Raw genomic sequence first — 20,023 nt, forward strand, 5'->3', positions numbered from 1 at the left:
GTTGTGTATTTTAGCGCGTAAATAAGGCTCTTATATCATTTTTTTAGATTTCACCCTTAGGGGGTGAGTTATTAAACAAAAATCTACAAATAAAGCCTAATCAAAACGGTTTTTTGCATATAGGTAGCCCCTAAAATATTAATAAAAAATATTTTAGCAAAAACTACCCCTTTGTATTTGGGGGTGAGTTAAGGGTAAAAATAAAAAAATTAAAAAAAAAACAAAGTTAACCAAATTTAAATATGTTGTGTATTTTAGTGCGTAGATGAGGCTCTTATATTATTTTTTTAGATTTCACCCTTTGGGGGTAAGTTATTAAACAAAAATCTACAAATAAAGCCTAATCGATACGGTTTTTTGCATATAGGTAGCCCCTCAAATATTAATAAAAAATATTTTAGCAAAAACCACCCTTTTGTATTTGGGGGTGAATTAAGGAAAAAAATGTGAAAATTAAAAAAAAAACAAAATTAACCAAATTTAAATATGTTGTGTATTTTAGTGCATAGATAAGGCTCTTATATAATTTTTTTAGATTTCACCCTTAGGGGGTGAGTTATTACACAAAAATCTACAAATAAAGCCTAATCGATAAGGTTTTTTGCATATAGGTAGCCCCTAAAATATTAATAAAAAATATTATAGCAAAAACTACCCCTTTGTATTTGGGGGTGAGTTAAAGGTAAAAATGTAAAAATTAAAAAATAACAAAATTAACCAAATTTAAATATGTTGTGTATTTTAGCGCGTAGAGAAGGTTCTTATATTATTTTTTTAGATTTCACCCTTTGGGGGTGAGTTATTAAACAAAAAACTACAAATAAAGCCTAATCGATACGGTTTTTTGCATATAGGTAGCCCCTACAATATTAATAAAAAATATTTTAACAAAAACCACCCCTTTGTACTTAGGGGTGAGTTAAGGGTAAAAATGTAAAAATTAAAAAAAAATAAATAAACAAATTTAAACATGTTGTGTATTTTAGTGCGTAGATAAGGCTCTTACATAATTTTTTTAGATTTCACCCTTAGGGGGTGAGTTATTAAACAAAAATCTACAAATAAAGCCTAATCGACAAGGTTTTTTGCATATAGGTAGCCCCTAAAATATTAATAAAAAATATTTTAGCAAAAAGTACCCCTTTGTATTTGGGGGTGAGTTAAAGGGTAAAAATGTAAGAATTAAAAAAAAAACAAATTTCACCAAATTTAAATGTGTTGTGTATTTTAGTGCGTAGATACGACTCTTATATAATTTTTAAAAATTTCACTTTTTGGGGGTGAGTTATTAAACAAAAATCTACAAATAAAGCTTAATCGATACGGTTTTTTGCATATAGGTAGCCCCTAAAATATTAATATAAAATATTTTAGCAAAAACCACTCCTTTGTATTTGGGGTGAGTTAAGGGTAAAAATGTACAAATTAAAAAAAAACGCAATTAACCAAATTTAAAAATGTTGTGTATTTTAGTGCGTAAATAAGGCTCTTATATTATTTTTTTAGATTTTACCCTTTGGGGGTAAATTATTAAACAAAAAGTTACAAATAAAGCCTAATCGATACGGTTTTTTGCATATAGGTAGCCCCTAAAATATTAATAAAAAATATGTTAACAAAAACCACCTCTTTGTATTTGGGGGTGAGTTAAGGGTAAAAATGTAAAAATTTAAAAAAAAAAAAAAAATTAACCAAATTTAAATATGTTGTGTATTTTAGTGCGTAGATAAAGCTCTTATATAATTTTTTTAGATTTCTCCTTTAAGGGGTGAGTTATTAGATTTTGTAAAAAACCTTTTTTGATGGCTATTATTGTCTTCCAATCAATAGTTAAGTGGTGATATACAATCAGAAGAAGGTTATTACCATAAAAAAATATCCACCTTTGCCTTAAAAAAACTACCACTAAAATTGACTAAATAAAGAAAATCTACAAATAAAGTCAGATCGATATGGTTTTTTGCGTGCAAGTACCTAATATGCTAGAAATAAAAATTATTTAAACACATACACATTCTACCCTTTTTCATTAGGAAGTGAGGAAGGGGTCAAAACTAAAAAATAAAAATAATTGAAAATTTATCACATTTGCTACAAGTATTTTATGTATTTCAATGCGTACATGAGGACCAAATATTCCTTTTTTTTAATTTCACCCTTAGAAGGTGAGTTTTTAGCGTTTGTAAAAAAAATTTCTTGATTCCTGTAATTACCATTAAAACTACAGTCAAGTGGTTTACAATAAAAAAAATATATTACTATAAAAAACTAAATACATCTTCCTTATCAAAAACACCCCTAAAATGTACAAAAAAAAAATTACACATACAGTCAGATCAATATGGGTTTTTGCGTGCAAGTACCCACTGAAATAAAAACAAAAATTATTTAAAAAAAAATTACCTCTTTACATTAAGAAGTGAGTTATGGGTAAAAACGTAAAAAATAAAAATAACAAAAATTTACTACATTCAGGTATATTGTGTATTTCAATGCGCACATAGGGCCCCTATATTATTTTTTTAGATTTCAAACTTAGGGGTGAGTTATTAGTTTTTGTAAACAAACATTTTTTGATTGCTATTATTGTCTTCGAATCAATAGATAAGTCGTAATACATAATAAAAAAAAATAATAATACCATAAAAAAATAACCACCCCTGCTTTAAAAACACTACCCTTAAAATGTGACTAAATAAAGAAAATCTACAAATACAGTTACATCGATATGGGTTTTTGCGTGCAAGTACCCACTAAAATAAAAACAAAACTTATTTAAATACAATCCACCTCTTTGCATTAAGAGGTGAGTTAAGAGTAAAAACGTAAAAAAAATTAAACAAACATTTATCACATTTAGGTATATTGTGTATATCAATGCGTACAAAAGGCCCCTATATTACTTTTTTGAATTTCACTCTTTGTGGGTGACTATTTAAATTTTATAAAAAAAGGTTTTTACATTTCGATAAGTTTTTTCGAATCCATTCTCAAGTGGTTTACAATAAGAAAAAATATTATAATAATTATAAAAAACAAACACCACTTCCTTAAAAAAACCATCCCTAAAATTGACAAAAAAAATACAAATACTGTCAGAATAATATAGGTTTTAGCGTGCAAGTACCCTTTGAAATAGAAATATAGATTATTTAAACAAATTTTACCTCTTGTCATTAAAGAGTGAGTTAAGAGTAAAAACGTAAAAAATTTAAAAAAAGAAAATTTAACACATTTACTTATATTTTGTATTTCAGTGCATACATAAGGCCCCTATTTTACTTTTTAGGATCTTACCATTAGGATCTTACCTCAACAAGAAAAATATAACTATCGCAATGGAAGGACGTTTACCAGAAATGTCGTATTTCGAAATGTTGTAGCAAATAATACACGACCACACACTATGCAACATAACACAGATGAACCACTGCAACCTACTATTCCACAAATCTACGACGAATGGAATGATGATTTCGAGTGGAATACACTTCCAAAATTTGAAGACAATTTTCTCGGCAATCCTCTTCCAATTATAACAAGTATTCAACCGTTCTATACCGACTCACAATTAAGGCGGCGAGTATCCACCATGAAGAAGCCTGGTACGTCTGGACTTAATATTAAACAAACGACAACACACTTACAAATCTCAAGTGACGATGACAAAGATTCTTTATAAAATCTTTTGAATTTACTAATAAATGATATGTTTTTAATTGTGACAAATGTTTTTAATATAATCCATATCACACATAACAACTTACACCGTGTTAAGCCAGAAATAATCAATTTGGCTTAAATTCTATTACGTTAGGTCCAAAAGATCAGTTTGGTTTTAAAAACTATACAACCAGAAATTCGACAAAAATTGGCGGCGGTACTTTCAGGGCGCGTATTTTTCACCCGCTAATAGGGAACGTGAGCTGGGTTTAGACCGTCGTGAGACAGGTTAGTTTTACCCTACTGATGACTCGTCGTTGCGATAGTAATCCTGCTCAGTACGAGAGGAACCGCAGGTTCGGACATTTGGTTCACGCACTCGCTCGAGCGGGCGGTGGTGCGAAGCTACCATCCGTGGGATTATGCCTGAACGCCTCTAAGGCCGTATCCTTTCTAGTCAAAGGTGGCAACGATACCTTTAGGAGTTTCGAGAGTCGACAGGCTCAAAACAATGTGACTTTACTAGGCGTTTAACGCTTGCGTACGAACGTCGCACGAGCCCTATTTGCCGTGTGAAGCCACCGATCGGCGGCGGGATCGATCCTTGCCACGTCCGACCAGGCTTCTAGACGGTCAATTATGGGTACATTGTTGTTCGACGTCGAAACTCGGAATTGTCTGTAGACGACTTACGTACCTGGCAGGGTGTTGTACTCGGTAGAGCAGTTTCCACGCTGCGATCTGTTGAGACTCAGCCCTCAGCTTGGGGATTCGTCTTGTCGGCGAGACGAGACCCCGTCAACGTTTAGAAAGCTGAGTGGATAAAAAATATACCCAGCCAGGTACATACACATTGTTTATATAAATAAAAATTTCTAGTATGCAATGCATGCAACTTTGGCTAACCAACATGAACTTACTCTATTTTATTATTACATACGTACCTGGCAAGGTGTTGTACTCGGTAGAGCTGTTTCTACGCTGCGATCTGTTCAGACTCGGCTTGGAGATTCGTCTTGTCGGTGAGACGAGACTCCGTCAACGTTTAGAAAGCTGAGTGGATAGAAAAATACACAGCCAGGTACACATTGTTTATATAAATAAAAATTTCTAGTATGCAATGCTTGCAACTTTGGCTAACCAACATGAACTTACTCTATTTTATTATTACACACGTACCTGGCAAGGTGTTGTACTCGGTAGAGCTGTTTCTACGCTGCGATCTGTTCAGCCTCAGCTTGGAGATTCGTCTTGTCGGTGAGACGAGACTCCGTCAACGTTTAGAAAGCTGAGTGGATCGAAAAATACAACACAGCCAGGTACACATTTTTTATATGAAAATTTCTAGTATGCAATGCAACTTGGGCAAACGAACATAAACTTACTCTATTTTATCATTACAAATAAATTTACCTCTCTAAAAACTCTCACTCTCTCTCACCACAATTTATAATACACTTTAGTAGTGTACAGCCTTATTTCTCTCAAGTAACAAAAAGACGATGGTGTGGTGGTGATAGTGATAGAAACAACCAACTAGTCGTAAAGAGTAAGAGTAATAGAGTAAGAGATGAATAATACAAGAGAGAGAAAAGAGAGAAAGGGAAAGAGAAGAGAGCTTAAAGAAAAAGAAGATAGATGATAGAGAGAGAGAGAGAGAGAGAGAGAGAGAGAGAGAGAGGAGGAAGAGTAGAGGAAAGCCAGCAAATTTATTCGAACGACATACTTCGTTCTACGGACTTAGCACATAGCTCTCGCCTAGCACATAGCTCTCGCCTAGCACATAGCTCTCGCCTAGCACATAGCTCTCGCCTAGCACATAGCGCTCGCCTTGCACATAGCGCTCGCCTTGCACCATTCACTGCTTAATAACTACTGCATATAATAAAGTCACGATTGCTCATGTGGTAAAATAGTAATGACACAATCATTTTGTTTAAAGGTATGCAACCAACATTACACAAAACGCGCGCTCAAGTTGCCTAAAACCACGAAGTACTACGTATACTTTAATTGTAACGCAACTGGTTTCACAGTAAACGTGTATGAAAATTGCCTATATTCAAGAAGTACTACATTTGTTTAAATATTGTATTACTGTTACGAAGTACGACGTTTAAATATTATGAATTATTTTTAGTTGTATATAAAATCATAGCTATTTTTGTAAATTAATAATGCAACCCGCAATACACCAAATGTGTATTAATATTGCCTAACTTGTACGAAGTACAACGTTCATTTAAGTGCATTAAGTATGGTGCTCTGTGTGATGAAATACGACGTTCATGTGACCATAAAGTAACAAACGAAGTACGGCGCTCACAAATGCAGCACTCAAAATTATTGTTTCATTGCACGACGTTTGCTTTGTTTCTGACTGCGACGAAATGCAGCGTTCATTTGACTTTGTACATAGTACAGACGAAGTACGACGTTTGCGAAGTACGGCACTCAAAATCGTGATTTTCATGTACGACGTTTATTTGCACGTCCTGCCGACTGCGACGGAGTACAGCGTTCAATTGACTTTGTACATAGTACAGACGAAGTACGACGTTTGCGAAGTACGGCACTCAAAATCGTGATTTTCTTGTACGACGTTTATTTGCACGTGCTGTCGACTGCGACGAAGTTAAGCGTTCATTTGACTTTGTACATAGTACAGACGAAGTACGACGTTTTCGAAGTACGGCACTCAAAATCGTGATTTTCTTGTACGACGTTTATTTGCACGTGCTGCCGACTGCGACGGAGTACAGCGTTCAATTGACTTTGTGCATAGTACAGACGAAGTACGACGTTTGCGAAGTACGGCACTCAAAATCATGATTTTCTTGTAAGACGTTTATTTGCAGTTGCTTCCGACTGCGACGAAGTACAGCGTTCAATTGACTTTGTACATAGTACAGACGAAGTACGACGTTTGCGAAGTACGGCACTCAAAATCATGATTTTCTTGTAAGACGTTTATTTGCAGTTGCTTCCGACTGCGACGAAGTACAGCGTTCAATTGACTTTGTACATAGTACAGACGAAGTACGACGTTTGCGAAGTACGGCACTCAAAATCATGATTTTCTTGTAAGACGTTTACTTGCAGTTGCTTCCGACTGCGACGAAGTACAGCGTTCAATTGACTTTGTACATAGTACAGACGAAGTACGACGTTTGCGAAGTACGGCACTCAAAATCGTGATTTTCATGTACGACGTTTATTTGCACGTCCTGCCGACTGCGACGGAGTACAGCGTTCAATTGACTTTGTACATAGTACAGACGAAGTACGACGTTTGCGAAGTACGGCACTCAAAATCGTGATTTTCTTGTACGACGTTTATTTGCACGTGCTGTCGACTGCGACGAAGTTAAGCGTTCATTTGACTTTGTACATAGTACAGACGAAGTACGACGTTTTCGAAGTACGGCACTCAAAATCGTGATTTTCTTGTACGACGTTTATTTGCACGTGCTGCCGACTGCGACGGAGTACAGCGTTCAATTGACTTTGTGCATAGTACAGACGAAGTACGACGTTTGCGAAGTACGGCACTCAAAATCATGATTTTCTTGTAAGACGTTTATTTGCAGTTGCTTCCGACTGCGACGAAGTACAGCGTTCAATTGACTTTGTACATAGTACAGACGAAGTACGACGTTTGCGAAGTACGGCACTCAAAATCATGATTTTCTTGTAAGACGTTTATTTGCAGTTGCTTCCGACTGCGACGAAGTACAGCGTTCAATTGACTTTGTACATAGTACAGACGAAGTACGACGTTTGCGAAGTACGGCACTCAAAATCATGATTTTCTTGTAAGACGTTTACTTGCAGTTGCTTCCGACTGCGACGAAGTACAGCGTTCAATTGACTTTGTACATAGTACAGACGAAGTACGACGTTTGCGAAGTACGGCACTCAAAATCATGATTTTCTTGTACGACGTTTATTTGCACTTGCTGTCGACTGCGACGAGGTTTAGCGTTCACTTGACTTTGTACATAGTATAGACGAAGTACGACGTTTGCGAAGTACGGCACTCAAAATCGTGATTTTCTTGTACGACGTTTATTCGCACGTGCTGCCGACTGCGACGAAATGCAGCGTTCATAGTACAAACGAAGTACGACGTTCACAAAGTGATGAAGTAAAACGTAAACAATAAATAATAATAATGCAACCCACAATACACTAATTGTGTATTAAAATTGCATAACCTACACGAAGTACGACGTTCAAGAATACTAAAGAATTTTATTTGTGTTGTATATAATGAAAAAACAGCAAATTTTTTTGCAAATTACGTATCTGTAAATAAATGTAAACATTTAGCAACTAATCAAAATTGTTTTTTTTGCCTAGATATTAAAGTAAAACATAAAAATACATTAAATTTATAAAATGCAACCCGCAGCACACTAGATGTGCATTAATATTGCATAACCTTCACGAAGTACGACGTCCAAAAATATTAATTTTTTTTTATATTGAGGTTAAAAGTGAGAAAACATAAATTAATAATAATGCAACCTGCAATACACTTAATATGTACTGATCTTGCATAACCTTCACGAAGTACTACGTTCAAATATAAATTAATATTATTGTGACCCGCAATACACTAAATTTGTATCAATATTGCATAACCTACACGAAGTACGACGTTCAAGAATATTAAAGAATTTTATTTGTGTTGTATATAATAAAAAAACAGCAAATTTTTTTGCAAATTACGTATCTGTAAATAAATGTAAACATTCAGCAACTAATCAAAAGTGTTTTTTTGCCTAGACATTAAAGTAAATCATAAGAATACATTAAATTTATAAAATGCAACCCGCAGCACAACAGATGTGCATCAATATTGCATAACTGTTACGAAGTACGACGTCCAAAAATATTAAATTTTTTTTTATATGAAGGTAAAAAGTGAGAAAACATAAATTAATAATAATGCAACCTGCAATACACTTAATGTGTACTGATGTTGCATAACCTTCACGAAGTACTACGTTCAAATATAAATTAATATTATTGCGACCCGCAATACACTAAATTTGTATCAATATTGCATAACTTACACGAAGTACGACGTTTGAAAATATTAAATGTTTTATTTGTAGTTTGCATATAATAAAAAAAAAAACAAATTTTTATGTAAATTACGTATCTATAAATAAACGTACACATTTAACAATTAAATAAACATAGTATTTTGGCCTAGATATTAAATTAAAACATAAAAATGCATAATATTTATTAAAATGCAACTTGCAATACACCAAATGTGTATTAATATTGCATAACCTTTACGAAGTACGACGTTCACGAAGTACGTCGTTTACGAAGTGCGACGTTTACGAAGTGCGACGTTCACGAAGTACGTCGTTTACGAAGTGCGACGTTCACGAAGTACGTCGTTTACGAAGTGCGACGTTCGCGAAGTACGACGTCTACACATTAGGGCACTCAAAATTATTGTTACGTTGTACGACATTCAGACGTTCCAACTGCGACTAACTACAGCATTCATTTGACTTTGCACATACGACGAACGAAGTACGACGTTTACGAAGTACGGCGCTTAAAATAATTTTGTTTTTATTAATTAATTATTTTTTTTAAAACAAACGTTTTTATAATTAAATTTTATAATGGTTTAAATATAAAATATGACTTTTTAATATTATCAATATTTAAAATATTTTCTCCCTTTTGTGTGTATGCCTTATAGTTATAGAGCTGTGCGCTTCGGTAGACGTCGCCTGTGGAGCTATGTCAGTGGAGCGGTGCGCACATCCAATACCGAGCGGCTGCCTCGATCGGTGTCGCGCTGGTATACATATGGTAGTGGTGTGTGTCGATGCGTTGAGTGAGGCGATATGAACGGTGTAACGGTTTAGTCGAAGTTTATCATAAATGACGACGACAAAACGACCGATTATGTATACGTTCTGCATTTGCTTCCAATTTATCGACGTTTATCGCACATTTCCGCTATCGAATTCGAATAGGGCTTTGCTTGCGAGATTGCTTTATTTTGTGATTTTGTGGCTCGCCCAGTTCCCCACAGCGAGATTGCGGATGCGGCAAAACGTATTCTCTTACGTTGGCGGTCCTTATGCAATCAAACTTTGTTGAACTAACAAATGTTTGTGATTTAAACAAACAAAAATAATAAATGCGTCAACTCTCTAATATCCGAGCGAGAATATTTATATAATATTCGTAACGTTTATGGATTCGAAAGAATTTCATAAATTCACGTCGCATTCAATCTTGCGAAGAGTGAAGAGAATGTTTGAACTTTTAAATCGGCAAAGGTAAAAAATAATATTATAAATATTATTATTATGCCTTTATTGACCGATATATGTGTTGTGGTGTTTAACGACTACGACGACGATGATGACGATACATTTATCTCTATATCGTACGAAGAAAAGAAGAAACAGCGTGGCGTTACTTTCTTATATGTTAGATTGTTTCGCACAAACGCGCATATTCTTCATCTTTATAAACGATGATGATGAGTATTTTATTCTCTCGTCTGTCTCAAAAAACACAAAAACACAGTTCCCTGGTTGATCCTGCCAGTAGTCATATGCTTGTCTCAAAGATTAAGCCATGCATGTCTCAGTACAAGCCAAATTAAGGTGAAACCGCGAAAGGCTCATTAAATCAGTTATGGTTCCTTAGATCGTACCCACATTTACTTGGATAACTGTGGTAATTCTAGAGCTAATACATGCAAACAGAGCTCCGACCGGAGACGGAAGGAGCGCTTTTATTAGATCAAAACCAATCGGTGGCGGTTTCGCCGTCATCGTACAACTTGGTGAATCTGAATAACTTTACGCTGATCGCACGGTCTCGCACCGGCGACGCATCTTTCAAATGTCTGCCTTATCAACTGTCGATGGTAGGTTCTGCGCCTACCATGGTTGTAACGGGTAACGGGGAATCAGGGTTCGATTCCGGAGAGGGAGCCTGAGAAACGGCTACCACATCCAAGGAAGGCAGCAGGCGCGCAAATTACCCACTCCCGGCACGGGGAGGTAGTGACGAAAAATAACGATACGGGACTCATCCGAGGCCCCGTAATCGGAATGAGTACACTCTAAACCCTTTAACGAGGATCAATTGGAGGGCAAGTCTGGTGCCAGCAGCCGCGGTAATTCCAGCTCCAATAGCGTATATTAAAGTTGTTGCGGTTAAAAAGCTCGTAGTCGAATTTGTGTCCCGCGCCGCCGGTTCATCGTTCGCGGTGTTAACTGGCGTTTCGCGGGACGTCCTGCCGGTGGGCTTAGCTCGAGAGGGCGGCCCAACTCAATCCCGCCGCGGTGCTCTTCATTGAGTGTCGAGGTGGGCCGGCACGTTTACTTTGAACAAATTAGAGTGCTTAAAGCAGGCTAAAACTTCGCCTGAATACTGTGTGCATGGAATAATGGAATAGGACCTCGGTTCTATTTTGTTGGTTTTCGGAACCCCGAGGTAATGATTAATAGGAACGGATGGGGGCATTCGTATTGCGACGTTAGAGGTGAAATTCTTGGATCGTCGCAAGACGGACAGAAGCGAAAGCATTTGCCAAAAACGCTTTCATTGATCAAGAACGAAAGTTAGAGGTTCGAAGGCGATCAGATACCGCCCTAGTTCTAACCATAAACGATGCCAGCTAGCGATCCGCCGACGTTCCTCCGATGACTCGGCGGGCAGCTTCCGGGAAACCAAAGCTTTTGGGTTCCGGGGGAAGTATGGTTGCAAAGCTGAAACTTAAAGGAATTGACGGAAGGGCACCACCAGGAGTGGAGCCTGCGGCTTAATTTGACTCAACACGGGAAACCTCACCAGGCCCGGACACCGGAAGGATTGACAGATTGAGAGCTCTTTCTTGATTCGGTGGGTGGTGGTGCATGGCCGTTCTTAGTTGGTGGAGCGATTTGTCTGGTTAATTCCGATAACGAACGAGACTCTAGCCTGCTAAATAGGCGTATTTCGACATCCCAAATGCCGGCTGGAGCCGGGTTCGCCCGGTCTCTATGTGCGGTTTTTACTGTCGGCGTACAAACAATTCTTCTTAGAGGGACAGGCGGCTTCTAGCCGCACGAGATTGAGCAATAACAGGTCTGTGATGCCCTTAGATGTTCTGGGCCGCACGCGCGCTACACTGAAGGAATCAGCGTGTCCTCCCTGACCGAGCGGTCCGGGTAACCCGCTGAACCTCCTTCGTGCTAGGGATTGGGGCTTGCAATTGTTCCCCATGAACGAGGAATTCCCAGTAAGCGCGAGTCATAAGCTCGCGTTGATTACGTCCCTGCCCTTTGTACACACCGCCCGTCGCTACTACCGATTGAATGATTTAGTGAGGTCTTCGGACCGGTGCGCGGTGGCGTTTCGACGTTGCCGATGTTGCTGGGAAGATGACCAAACTTGATCATTTAGAGGAAGTAAAAGTCGTAACAAGGTTTCCGTAGGTGAACCTGCGGAAGGATCATTAACGTGTAAATGTTGTTGTTTAGTTGTCACACATACACACACATTTTGTCTGTGCTGATCAACAAAAAACACACATACATACACTATTCGTATGATGATCAATTCTCATACAAAATTCTTTATTATGCGTCGAACGGAAAAGCAACAACGGGTCGTCTTGCATTAAGCGGATCTGTTGTTACGTTTTTCGATTTATTTTATAAATCGATTGTAAACGTGCCGTAAACGACGTTTTCAAAGAATTTTTTCGAACATTAACACGAATCAATATTGTCGAAAGATGGTTATGTGCTAACGTTTTATTATTGCTTTCGCAGTGCCGGTCTTAGCGTATTTCCATCATCGTATTCGCTTCGAAAAAAAGTACTAATACACAGTGGTGGTGTATAATTAATGTGCAAGAGATGTTGTTGTTGTTGTTGTAGTATTTGTATATGGTTGGAGTTATTTATAATAACAAACAAGAATGAATGAATGAATAATAATGGTGTCTGCCAATACGATCGTACTTTATGTACACGACTAAAACTTTATACATACAAACCATAATAATAAATAAACTCGAAACAACCAACAACAAAATTAATACGCTACTGTACATACAAATACACATTTATACATACCATCATTTTACTTAACCGATGGTGAGTGATGTTTGAAAAATAAACGCTTAGGCTTACGGTTTTGTAAGCCAGTCTTTGCGTATTTTCTTCATCGTATTCGCTTCGGAAAAAAGAAAATAAAGATGGTGTATAATTAATGTGTAAAAGAGATGTTGTAGTTGTAATTTAATTTGTAAATGGTTGGAGTTTATTAATAAATAAAAGGGGCTGTCTATTCGTCTGTACTTTATGTACAAGACTAAAACTTTATACATACAAACCATAATAATAAATAAACTCGAAACAACCAACAACAAAATTAATACGCTACTGTACATACAAATACACATTTATACATACCATCATTTTACTTAACCGATGGTGAGTGATGTTTGAAAAATAAACGCTTAGGCTTACGGTTTTGTAAGCCAGTCTTTGCGTATTTTCTTCATCGTATTCGCTTCGGAAAAAAGAAAATAAAGATGGTGTATAATTAATGTGTAAAAGAGATGTTGTAGTTGTAATTCAATTTGTAAATGGTTGGAGTTTATTAATAAATAAAAGGGGCTGTCTATTCGTCTGTACTTTATGTACAAGACTACAAAAACGTTTTATAACAATAAAAAGCTCGAAACAACCAATAACAAAATATACTACTACTATACTACTATACATACAAACGCACATTTATAAATACATAAAATCAATTTACTTTATCGATAGTGAGTGATGTTTGGAAAAAAACGCTTAGGCTTACGGTTTTCGGGTACCTGGGTTCCGCATGCGTCGAAGTAATAATTTACTTTAACGACGCGACGAACCGTAGGAATCTAAATAAAAAAGTTTATTAACTTTTTTAGATTCTGTGGGTTTTAAATGATATACGCCCGACTGACGAAGGAACGTTTTGCACTGCCTGTGCTTTTCTTTTGATTCGTTTTTATGTCGACGGACGTTCTTAGAATGCCCACCAAACGACGTATCACACAAAACACCCTACAATTGTATTGTTTGGTAAATATTGTTGTGATTAAGTTTGCAGCTGTGGCGTTTGTTTGAAGAAAACGTCTGGTTTTTCGACATATTTTCTATTTAATAAATATACATAATGCTTATCGCAAAAGGAGCAGAGTTTTATAGACAAAGTTGATAGAGAAAAAAAACCTAATAGATATATATATACGTATTTATAAAACGTTAATATCATCGGGTTATTCTTTATGTAAACTTAAACTATAACTGCATACTCTTTTCGATAAGTAGAAACAAATGCCACTTTAATTAAATAAAATATTATAAAATATAACGCCGAACGTTTCTTTCGATTGGTCCGTTTCTCACATATACATCACAATTGTAATAACCTTAAGTAGTTATTTTTGTTGTTGTGTGATGATGAAACGATTTCGATGTGGAACGGTGCGTTATGTAATAATATTTTAAATTTGTTTGAAAAGATTACCCTGAACGGTGGATCACTTGGCTCGTGGGTCGATGAAGAACGCAGCTAATTGCGCGTCAACTTGTGAACTGCAGGACACATGAACATCGACATTTCGAACGCACATTGCGGTCCTCGGATATACTGTTCCCGGACCACTCCTGGCTGAGGGTCGTGTCAATTTCAAAGACTGCTCGGTTTTTGTCTTAAACACAGCGCACAATGTTGTGTAGACAATTACGTCGGAGCGTGTTGGGTGCAAATATGACGCGTTACTATAATTGTTAATTGATTGTCGGTTGTCATAATAAAATATTATGCAACGTAGACAACAATAAAAACAATATAAAAAAATAACGCGGCATCCTAAAACGCAATAGCGGCTGACATTCTTATTAGTTTGTTGGTACAAGTTGGTTTAGACGTAGCACGTCCGATATTAAAAAGCAGCCACAACGCTTAAATTTCGAACGAAGCGATCGTCGTGTCCGAGACGTTAAAGTTGTTTATATGCATATTTTATGCACTATAATTAACAACAACAACATTCTCGCAACGACGTCAGATCGATGTTTGAAATTGTTTGGAGGCAGCCATATAAACGGAATACGTGTAATTATCGTCTGACAAAATAAAGGCAAATTTATATTTGCGACCTCAGAGCAGGTGAGACTACCCGCTGAATTTAAGCATATTATTAAGCGGAGGAAAAGAAACTAACTAGGATTTCCTTAGTAGCGGCGAGCGAACAGGAAAAAGCCCAGCACTGAATCCCGCGGCCGAAACCGGACGCCGGGAAATGTGGTGTTAGGGAGGATCCGTCATCCCGAGATTGTGCGACGCGTCCAAGTCCATCTTGAACGGGGCCACAGCCCATAGAGGGTGCCAGGCCCGTAGTGACCGTTGCCGATAACGGGAGGATCTCTCCTCAGAGTCGGGTTGCTTGAGAGTGCAGCCCTAAGTGGGTGGTAAACTCCATCTAAGGCTAAATATGACCACGAGACCGATAGCGAACAAGTACCGTGAGGGAAAGTTGAAAAGAACTTTGAAGAGAGAGTTCAATAGTACGTGAAACCGTTCAGGGGTAAACCTGAGAAACCCGAAAGGTCGAAAGGGGAGATTCAGCGTGACTCGATAGCGGCGCTAAATGATCGTGCGACGAACGGCGTACGCGTCGTTCGCGCCTTTTGTTTATGCGAACCGAAGTCGAACGCGTGCACTTCTCCCCCAGTAGGACGTCGCGATCCTTTGGGTGTCGATCTAAGGCCCGCGGTGGAGCCCGTTCGAACGGTTCGCCGTTTCGGACGAACCCGCGGTGTTTCCCGGTCGACTCGCTCGAAGGTATGCATATGGCGCCGGGCCGCTACACAGTTAGCGTCCGACCATTGGCAAGCGCGTTCGTTTATGACGGTAATCGCACCTGGTGTCGGTTCTGTCTACGAATGGCTGTTCGCCAATGAGTTCTCGGACAGACTCGGTTGAAACGCCGATCTGCGACGCTATAGCTTTGGGTACTTTCAGGACCCGTCTTGAAACACGGACCAAGGAGTCTAGCATGTGCGCGAGTCATTGGGACATGACTAAACCTAAAGGCGCAATGAAAGTGAAAGTTCGTCTTGCACGGACTAAGGGAAGATGGGCGGCCGTTACGGCTGTCGCCCCGCACTCCCGGGGCGTCTCATTCTCATTGCGAGAAGAGGCGCACCAAGAGCGTACACGCTGGGACCCGAAAGATGGTGAACTATGCCTGGTCAGGACGAAGTCAGGGGAAACCCTGATGGAGGTCCGTAGCGATTCTGACGTGCAAATCGATCGTCGGAACTGGGTATAGGGGCGAAAGACTAATCGAACCATCTAGTAGCTGGTTCCCTCCGAAGTTTCCCTCAGGATAGCTGGCGCTCGTCGCTTACGAGTTTCATCCGGTAAAGCGAATGATTAGAGGCATTGGGGTCGAAACGGCCTCAACCTATTCTCAAACTTTAAATGGGTGAGATCTCCGGCTTGCTCGAACTTTATATGAAGCCGCGAGACTCGAATCAGAGTGCCAAGTGGGCCATTTTTGGTAAGCAGAACTGGCGCTGTGGGATGAACCAAACGCCGAGTTAAAGCGCCTAAATCGACGCTTATGGGATACCATGAAAGGCGTTGGTAACTTAAGACATCAGGACGGTGGCCATGGAAGTCGGAATCCGCCAAGGAGTGTGTAACAACTCACCTGCCGAAGTTACTAGCCCTGAAAATGGATGGCGCTGAAGCGTCGTGCTTATACTCGGCCGTCAGCGGCATGTGCGGTCGGTTATTTAATTAACCGGCCATGAAGCCCTGACGAGTAGGAGGGTCGCGGCGGTGAGCGCAGAAGGACTGGCCGTGAGGCCGTCTGGAGCCGCCGTCGGTGCAGATCTTGGTGGTAGTAGCAAATACTCCAGCGAGGCCCTGGAGGACTGACGTGGAGAAGGGTTTCGTGTGAACAGCCGTTGCACACGAGTCAGTCGATCCTAAGCCCTAGGCGAAAGCCGATGTTGATGTGGTGTAGATATGTCGTTGGTTCGTTTTTAATTCGAACGTAAACGTACGAAGCGAGCACACACCCATTGGGCGAAAGGGAATCCGGTTCCTATTCCGGAACCCGGCAGCGGAACCGTTAATAATTCGGGCCCTCGCAAGAGAGTTCGTTGGGGCAACCCAAAAGGACCCGGAGACGCCGTCGGGAGATCCGGGAAGAGTTTTCTTTTCTGCATGAGCGTTCGAGTTCCATGGAATCCTCTAGCAGGGAGATATGGTTTGGAACGCGAAGAGCACCGCAGTTGCGGCGGTGTCCGGATCTTCCCCTCGGACCTTGAAAATCCGGGAGAGGGCCACGTCGAGGCGTCGCGCCGGTTCGTACCCATATCCGCAGCAGGTCTCCAAGGTGAAGAGCCTCTAGTCGATAGAATAATGTAGGTAAGGGAAGTCGGCAAATTGGATCCGTAACTTCGGGATAAGGATTGGCTCTGAGGATCGGGGCGTGTCGGGCTTGGCGAGGAAGCGGGTCGCGGCTGACGTGCCGGGCCTGTGCGAGGTGAAGCGTTGTTCCGTTTCGGCGGTCAATGTCGAATCCGAGTTCGGTCCCGTGCCTTTTGGCCTCCCGCGGAACCGTCTTGCTGCGAGGCTCCGGGTGCGCCCGTCAGGGCGTCCGGAAGTCCTCTTCGGCCGCCATTCAACGGTCAGCTCAGAACTGGCACGGACCGGGGGAATCCGACTGTCTAATTAAAACAAAGCATTGCGATGGCCCCTGCGGGTGTTGACGCAATGTGATTTCTGCCCAGTGCTCTGAATGTCAACGTGAAGAAATTCAAGCAAGCGCGGGTAAACGGCGGGAGTAACTATGACTCTCTTATGGGAAGACCCCGCCCATGAGGCTTGGAGAGTGTGATCCTGATCAGATCACACTTGAAAAGTTATGCTGAGTACGTCCGCGTCGTGAGAGTCGGTAACTGTCCCAGGATGGTCTGGGATAGGCTAAACCTCAGCAGGGGAAAGTTGTAGGGGCCTGCCACCCCTACACTTTATTGGTATGGCATTCGATACCCCTAACGAAGCCTCGGACTTGGAGGAGCACGGTTCCCCTCCTCCTCGTATTAGACCAGGAACCAACTGTCCTGACAACCCCATTGGACCTATGGGAGCGGACCATGCTATGGACATGGATTCCGAAGACGAAGCGGGGGCACACGGACCCCCCGCCGATAGTGCTCACTTAACGTCAGGCGAACCCCTTGAAATCATCTTGATGTTACCCTTTCAAAGCAGGTCATGCGGCATATGTCTCAATGCCGGAAAGGGTAACTTCCGGGCGTTAAGTTTAGATGATGAGGAACGGCATCTGAGGGAAAGACATCCGTTGTCGCTAATCCTATACAAATGTTCCGATTGCAAGGGGCAGTATAGGTCGAAAAGAGCGGCATTATGCCATGCGCCCAAATGTACTGGGCCCACGCCAGACCCACAGGGTAACGCACTAAGGTGTCATCTGTGTGGTCTGGTCTGTAAAAGTCAGTCGGGGGTTACTCAGCACCTCCGACACAGACACCCTCTCGTCAGAAACACCCAAAGAGCAGCTGAGGAATCTGGCAGAGCTGAGAGGGCAGCTCTCCCTCGCCCCCTGAGAAGAAACACACGATCTGTGTTTTCGGAGGAGGACGAGGCTAAAATGCTGGAATTGGAGGTCAGATTCCAAAACGAGAGGTGCGTTGCCAAATGTATGCTCCCGTTCTTCCCGAATCGTACGTGCAAACAGATAAGGGATAAACGGAATACAGATGCATACAAAAGAAGGCGGGAACTGTATTTCGAGGGTGTGCGAGTACAGGATCCCGCCGGCGCGGAAGATTCCGTTCTGCCGGTAGTGGAGACGGATGAACCGGCCGAAGAGAACATCCCCCTTGAGTATCCCGAGTTGCCTGGGGATGAGGAGGGGGCCCCTGCATGTTCTCAAACGATCCTCAACACCGAGGGTCCCGATGGTCTCGGGAGCCCGCCGGTCCCGGTGGAGGAGGAAATGGCATCCTCAGGTTCCACCTCCAACAATGTCGATACGGGTTGGAGGGAGAGTATAATTACCGCTGCTTTAGGGGTTGAAATTCCAAAGGCCATCTCTCAGGAACCAGCAGCTGTCATCCAGGAGCTGCAAGACGCTCTTCGCGAGGCGGTCATCGGCGTTTTCCCTCAAGACCGCCTCGACGAAATGTACGAAAGAGTGCTCAAGGTCGTAAATCCTGACGATACCCAGGAGCGACCAAAGCGTCAGAGGAAAAAGGGTAAGAGTAGAAATGCTTTCCGGCGGTATGTCTACTCTCAAACCCAGGACCTATTTAAAAAGAATCCAGGTCAGCTGGCCCGCTATGTGAGGGAAGATGTGCGTTGGCTGGAACAGGGCCGAGTGCAACTCCAGCGCGACGACATCGAGAGGATGTACAACAAACTTTGGGGCACAAAGCCGGACGTACTCCCACCTCACTGGGATTATCCTCTGCCTCTGGACACAGCAGATGTCCTAACGCCTATTGAATTAAAAGAGGTCAGAAAAAGGATATCCCAAACTAAATTAAAATCGGCTGCAGGCCCGGACGGACTCCAAAAACGCCACTTAGTTCGTCGGGTTGTACAGGAGATCCTCCGATTATTGTATAATCTGCTAATGTGTTGTGCGATGCAGCCTACACAATGGAGGATGAACCGCACACAGCTACTACTCAAGCAGGGTAAGGATCCCCTTGATGTAGCTAGCTATAGGCCAATTACAATCAGCTCGATACTCTGTCGATTATACTGGGGCATAATCGATCAGAAACTCAGAGAGCATGTGCGGTTCCACCCACGCCAAAAGGGGTTCGTTTCAGAGGCGGGGTGCTTCAATAACGTGCAGATCCTTAACGAGTTGCTGCGGCACTCAAAGGGCCAGCATAAGAACCTGGTCGCAGTCTGCCTGGATGTGTCTAAGGCCTTTGACACAGTTCCTCATTCTATCTTAGGACCAGCACTGCGAATGAAGGGTCTTCCCGAGCAGGTGGTACGGCTTGTGGAAGACTCCTATAAGGATCTGCACACAGTCGTCAAACAGGGCACGGCGGAAGTGACCCTAAGTCTCCAGCGAGGGGTGAAACAAGGCGACCCCCTCAGCCCCTTCTTATTCAACGCAGTTTTGGAACCCCTTTTACTGCAGCTGGAGAGTCACCCGGGGTACAAGGTTGGTGGAGAACTGGCTAGTGTCTCCTGCATGGCCTTCGCTGACGACATTTTTCTAATAGCGGCTAATGTACCTCAGGCATGCACCCTGCTA

The 20,023-nt window shown here is 41.1% G+C and overlaps 2 non-coding genes and 1 pseudogene across 2 annotated transcripts; all 3 read left to right on the forward strand.

Annotated features, from left to right (window-relative positions):
- The first annotated feature begins 10,240 nt into the window (after positions 1-10,240).
- On the forward strand, positions 10,241-12,163 carry LOC135266608 (small subunit ribosomal RNA). The gene has a single exon (XR_010334746.1). It is a non-coding gene; the product is annotated as a small subunit ribosomal RNA (ribosomal RNA).
- A 2,060-nt stretch (positions 12,164-14,223) lies between these two features.
- Positions 14,224-14,380, forward strand: LOC135266596 (5.8S ribosomal RNA). Its single transcript, XR_010334734.1, has one exon. It is a non-coding gene; the product is annotated as a 5.8S ribosomal RNA (ribosomal RNA).
- A 477-nt stretch (positions 14,381-14,857) lies between these two features.
- The window catches only part of LOC135266612 (large subunit ribosomal RNA), an 8,548-nt pseudogene continuing 3,382 nt past the window's right edge, over positions 14,858-20,023 (forward strand).

This window comes from Tribolium castaneum, chromosome 6 (genome assembly GCF_031307605.1).
Source record: "Tribolium castaneum strain GA2 chromosome 6, icTriCast1.1, whole genome shotgun sequence".
NCBI lineage: Eukaryota > Metazoa > Arthropoda > Insecta > Coleoptera > Tenebrionidae > Tribolium > Tribolium castaneum.